The sequence below is a fragment of the Paramisgurnus dabryanus genome, chromosome 8, assembly GCF_030506205.2.
Source record: "Paramisgurnus dabryanus chromosome 8, PD_genome_1.1, whole genome shotgun sequence".
NCBI classification, from domain to species: Eukaryota; Metazoa; Chordata; class Actinopteri; order Cypriniformes; family Cobitidae; genus Paramisgurnus; species Paramisgurnus dabryanus.
The window spans coordinates 43,229,508-43,235,692 of NC_133344.1; the positions used below are offsets into that span (position 1 = coordinate 43,229,508).

At 37.4% G+C, this 6,185-nt stretch overlaps 1 long non-coding RNA gene across 1 annotated transcript; it reads right to left on the reverse strand.

The window, feature by feature from the left end:
* Nucleotides 1–935: 935 nt before the first annotated feature.
* On the reverse strand, nt 936–2,614 carry LOC135770601 (uncharacterized). The gene is made up of 3 exons (XR_010542716.1): nt 2,519–2,614; nt 1,514–1,665; nt 936–1,000 (listed from the first exon to the last, which is right to left on the reverse strand). It is a non-coding gene; the product is annotated as an uncharacterized lncRNA (long non-coding RNA).
* Nucleotides 2,615–6,185: the final 3,571 nt, after the last annotated feature.

Sequence of the window (6,185 nt, forward strand, 5' to 3'; positions counted from 1 at the left end):
GGAGCTACAAAACGAAAGACATTTTGAAACAACAAAAAAAACATCTGGATGAGCAAAGAGCAAAAACCCAAATTAACATTGGTAAGTTCACTGCTTTTCTGCAAGATGGAAACAGCTACAGGTCTGAAAGGGTCGTTGCAGTGTTTCTTTTGGAAAGGTAGGTATGCAGTGTGATTCTATTTTGATGGATTCAGATTGTATTTTAATGAAACTTGTTGCTTATGTAGTTTGTGTTCCTTTACGAATTAGTGTAATGATATTTATCTTTTCAAATTTCTAAACGTGCTGTATTTATTTCGGATTAAAAACAGTTGTTTATGTTGGTTATTTTGGTAATGTTATTCACTTTGTCAGTCTTACTGGTTAATGAGATAGGAGTGTGCTTCTGGTTGGTGCGTGTAGGCTAAAGTTAGTATTTTTCAAAATCAAATACCCTGCCCTTTAAGATGCCAAGCATAAAAATTCACAATACAATCTTATTGACATAAAACCTGTCAAATGTCTAAAAATAAAACATTTAAACAATATTGTATGGATGAGTAAACTGTTGTATCGGCAAAGAGTAATTTAATCTGGGGCTTTTAATATTTAGAAAATATTAAGGCAGTACCGGACTGTCGTCAATTACTCCTCACATAACCTAATGTCATATTAAAAGTACTATTTTGTGAAACACCATGTAGCCTAAAACTACATACAAACACACTTACCTTTAATAACTGAGAACTGATGTTTTTTCAAATGCTTGCTTCTGCAGTGGACCACCACCATTCATGTTGAACTTTGAAATTAATGAATTTTTGTGAACTCTAAAATACAAAAGACAATGTCGTTAACAGTTGCAGACTGAAATATTTTCTGATTTTTTGTGACCACATGAAAGACTGTGTTGACACCACAATGTCTGATTAATATTGCATGTTTAGAGAATTTACCTGTCCAGCATTCTTCCGGCACGGTCTCTCAAGTTTCTCCCTCCAGTTTCGCACAGCTTTGACACCTGAATAGCACATGCCTGTGTCAGTAATTGTACAGTATTGTATGCTTCAGTGTACAAGTGTTTACCAACCTTAAAGGTTAATGCCCACTGACCTGCAAGTTTTCCCTCACTAACACAATAAAACTCTTTTTTCCAACAGACTGAAGGCCTGTAAGTTAAATCCATATGGAGGAATAGCTTTCCCCCACAATCTATCTCTGCATGCATAATTGTAAAGCACAACACTGCCTACATTACTGTAAGCAACACAGTAATAACTTAGCTAAGTTACTGCTGTTACTAAAAAGCAGCCTACAAATCACTCATGTTGATCTTCAGTGTAACGTTACATAGATTCATTTACCTCCACTATTTTATTACATTGCAGGTTGTACTGTTTAGGTTTTATAAAACATGGGTTACTTACTACGTTATACTGTTAAGTTACCCGCAAGAATGTCGCGATTCCAACAACAAAAAAAATTAAATCAATTTTAAACACATGTAAAATAAAATAATAAAAATAAAACTTACAAGACCAAACGAGTGTGGTACATGCTTTCCTCGTGGCTGCTCGCTGATGTTGTTGCTTTTCAAACAGCGGAAATCTTTCTCGCGAGATTTGGCCCCGTGTTTGTGTACTGCTGCCATCTAGCGGTTCGGAGTTGTAACTGGATTTTGTTTATCTTTGAAATACGGTCAAATAAAATGAATGTTATGCGTGACAGCAGATATTCAGATAAGATAAATAAAACCAAACATCTTAATTTCACTGGTGTCTTTGCATGCCTGATAAAATATCATAATTCTTGCAAGTTATTTTGGCAAAAACGAAATTTTATTAAATTCAAGGTTATTTTGGGCTAAACATGGTTTGTTCGTAGTCGGTCTATTTATGAGCTAAATAGTGGCTATGTACGACGGTGCATAAAACACTTTAAAGAAATTAAACAAACCTTGTAATCGCTGTTAACTTTGCTTACAATGAAATACCATACATCTCACAAGTTATTTTGGCAAAAACCACATGTAATTAAATTAATGGTTATTTCTGGGCTAAACGTGGGTTATAGTCGGTCTATTTGTAAGCTAAATAGTGGCTAGTACAGACGGTGCATAAAACACTTTAAAGAAATGAAACAAAATACCTTAATCGCTTTGAATTTGTTTACATGATTAAATATCATACATCTCACAAATCATTTTGGCAAAACAACATGTAATTAAATTAATGGTTATTTCTGGGCTAAACGTGGGTTATTCATAGTCGGTCTATTTGTAAGCTAAATAGTGGCTAAGTACAAACGGTGCATAAAACACTTTAAAGAAATGAAACAAAATACCTTAATTGCTTTGAACTTTGTTTACATTATTAAATATCATACATCTCACAAATAATTTTGGCAAAACAACATGTAATTAAATTCATGGTTATTTCTGGGCTAAACGTGGTTTATTCGTAGTCGGTCTATTTATGAGCTAAATTATGACTACGTACAGACGATGCATAAAACACTTTAAAGAAATGAAAATAAATACCTTGTAATCGCTGTTAACTTTGCTTACATGATAAAATAGCATCCATCTCACAAATTATTTTGTCAAAAACCACATGTAACCAAATTAAAGTTTAATTGGGCTAGAAGTGGGCCAGGCACAGCCCGGCTATATCGGGTCTATACTGAAACGAGACGTTGAAATGACGGCTATTGCTTGCTGGGCACAGTCCATCCTGAAATGTTGAAATCGCTTGAAAAATGCTTTTCTGAGCTGGAAATGCCTTTAAACGACATTTCTCATCATAAGAATGCCCCTGAAGGCATTTTAGGCCGAATTGGGCACTTTTGCATGAAAAGTCACAGTCCAACCTGAAATGTTGAAATCGCTTGAAAAATGCTTTTCTGAGCTGGAAATGCCTTTAAACGACATTTCTCATCATAAGAATGCTTCTGAAGGCATTTTAGGCCGAATTGGGCACTTTTGCATGAAAAGTCACAGTCCAACCTGAAATGTTGAAATCGCTTGAAAAATGCTTTTCTGAGCTGGAAATGCCTTTAAACGACATTTCTCATCATAAGAATGCCCCTGAAGGCATTTTAGGCCGAATTGGGCACTTTTGCATGAAAAGTCACAGTCCATCATGAAATGTTGAAATCGCTTGAAAAATGCTTTTCTGAGCTGGAAATGCCTTTAAACGACATTTCTCATCATAAGAATGCCCCTGAAGGCATTTTAGGCCGAATTGGGCACTTTTGCATGAAAAGTCACAGTGCAACCTGAAATGTTGAAATCGCTTGAAAAATGCTTTTCTGAGCTGGAAATGCCTTTAAACGACATTTCTCATCATAAGAATGCCCCTGAAGGCATTTTAGGCCGAATTGGGCACTTTTGCATGAAAAGTCACAGTGCAACCTGAAATGTTGAAATCGCTTGAAAAATGCTTTTCTGAGCTGGAAATGCCTTTAAATGACATTTCTCATCATAAGAATGCCCCTGAAGGCATTTTAGGCCGAATTGGGCACTTTTGCATGAAAAGTCACAGTCCAACCTGAAATGTTGAAATGGCTTGAAAAATGCTTTTCTGAGCTGGAAATGCCTTTAAACGACATTTCTCATCATAAGAATGCCCCTGAAGGCATTTTAGGCCGAATTGGGCACTTTTGCATGAAAAGTCACAGTCCAACCTGAAATGTTGAAATCGCTTGAAAAATGCTTTTCTGAGCTGGAAATGCCTTTAAACGACATTTCTCATCATAAGAATGCCCCTGAAGGCATTTTAGGCCGAATTGGGCACTTTTGCATGAAAAGTCACAGTCCAACCTGAAATGTTGAAATCGCTTGAAAAATGCTTTTCTGAGCTGGAAATGCCTTTAAACGACATTTCTCATCATAAGAATGCCCCTGAAGGCATTTTAGGCCGAATTGGGCACTTTTGCATGAAAAGTCACATTCCAACCTGAAATGTTGAAATCGCTTGAAAAATGCTTTTCTGAGCTGGAAATGCCTTTAAACGACATTTCTCATCATAAGAATGCCCCTGAAGGCATTTTAGGCCGAATTGGGCACTTTTGCATGAAAAGTCACAGTCCAACCTGAAATGTTGAAATCGCTTGAAAAATGCTTTTCTGAGCTGGAAATGCCTTTAAACGACATTTCTCATCATAAGAATGCCCCTGAAGGCATTTTAGGCCGAATTGGGCACTTTTGCATGAAAAGTCACAGTCCAACCTGAAATGTTGCAATCGATTGAAAAATGCTTTTCTGAGCTGGAAATGCCTTTAAACGACATTTCTCATCATAATAATGCCCCTGAAGGCATTTTAGGCCGAAATGGGCACTTTTGCATGAAAAGTCACAGTCCAACCTGAAATGTTGAAATCGCTTGAAAAATGCTTTTCTGAGCTGGAAATGCCTTTAAACGACATTTCTCATCATAAGAATGCCCCTGAAGGCATTTTAGGCCGAATTGGGCACTTTTGCATGAGAAGTCACAGTCCATCCTGAAATGTTGAAATCGCTTGAAAAATGCTTTTCTGAGCTGGAAATGCCTTTAAACGACATTTCTCATCATAAGAATGCCCCTGAAGGCATTTTAGGCCGAATTGGGCACTTTTCCATGAAAAGTCACAGTCCAACCTGAAATGTTGAAATCGCTTGAAAAATGCTTTTCTGAGCTGGAAATGCCTTTAAACGACATTTCTCATCATAAGAATGCTTCTGAAGGCATTTTAGGCCGAATTGGGCACTTTTGCATGAAAAGTCACAGTCCAACCTGAAATGTTGAAATCGCTTGAAAAATGCTTTTCTGAGCTGGAAATGCCTTTAAACGACATTTCTCATCATAAGAATGCTCCTGAAGGCATTTTAGGCCGAATTGGGCACTTTTGCATGAAAAGTCAAAATCCATCCTGAAATGCTGAAATCGCTTGAAAAATGCTTTTCTGAGCTGGAAATGCCTTTAAACGACATTTCTCATCATAAGAATGCTCCTGAAGGCATTTTAGGCCGAATTGGGCACTTTTGCATGAAAAGTCACAGTCCAACCTGAAATGTTGAAATCGCTTGAAAAATGCTTTTCTGAGCTGGAAATGCCTTTAAACGACATTTCTCATCATAAGAATGCTCCTGAAGGCATTTTAGGCCGAATTGGGCACTTTTGCATTAAAAGTCACAATCCAACCTGAAATGTTGAAATCGCTTGAAAAATGCTTTTCTGAGCTGGAAATGCCTTTAAACGACATTTCTCATCATAAGAATGCCCCTGAAGGCATTTTAGGCCGAATTGGGCACTTTTGCATGAAAAGTCACAGTCCAACCTGAAATGTTGAAATTGCTTGAAAAATGCTTTTCTGACCTGGAAATGCCTTTAAACGACATTTCTCATCATAAGAATGCCCCTGAAGGCATTTTAGGCCGAATTGGGCACTTTTGCATGAAAAGTCACAGTTCAACCTGAAATGTTGAAATCGCTTGAAAAATGCTTTTCTGAGCTGGAAATGCCTTTAAACGACATTTCTCATCATAAGAATGCCCCTGAAGGCATTTTAGGCCGAATTGGGCACTTTTGCATGAAAAGTCACAGTCCAACCTGAAATGTTGAAATCGCTTGAAAAATGCTTTTCTGAGCTCGAAATGCCTTTAAACGACATTTCTCATCATAAGAATGCCCCTGAAGGCATTTTAGGCCGAATTGGGCACTTTTGCATGAAAAGTCACAGTCCAACCTGAAATGTTGAAATCGCTTGAAAAATGCTTTTCTGAGCTGGAAATGCCTTTAAACGACATTTCTCATCATAAGAATGCCCCTGAAGGCATTTTAGGCCGAATTGGGCACTTTTGCATGAAAAGTCACAGTCCAACCTGAAATGTTGAAATCGCTTGAAAAATGCTTTTCTGAGCTGGAAATGCCTTTAAACGACATTTCTCATCATAAGAATGCCCCTGAAGGCATTTTAGGCCGAATTGGGCACTTTTCCATGAAAAGTCACAGTCCAACCTGAAATGTTGAAATCGCTTGAAAAATGCTTTTCTGAGCTGGAAATGCCTTTAAACGACATTTCTCATCATAAGAATGCCCCTGAAGGCATTTTAGGCCGAATTGGGCACTTTTGCATGAAAAGTCACAGTCCATCCTGAAATGTTGAAATCGCTTGAAAAATGCTTTTCTGAGCTGGAAATGCCTTTAAACGACATTTCTCATCATAAG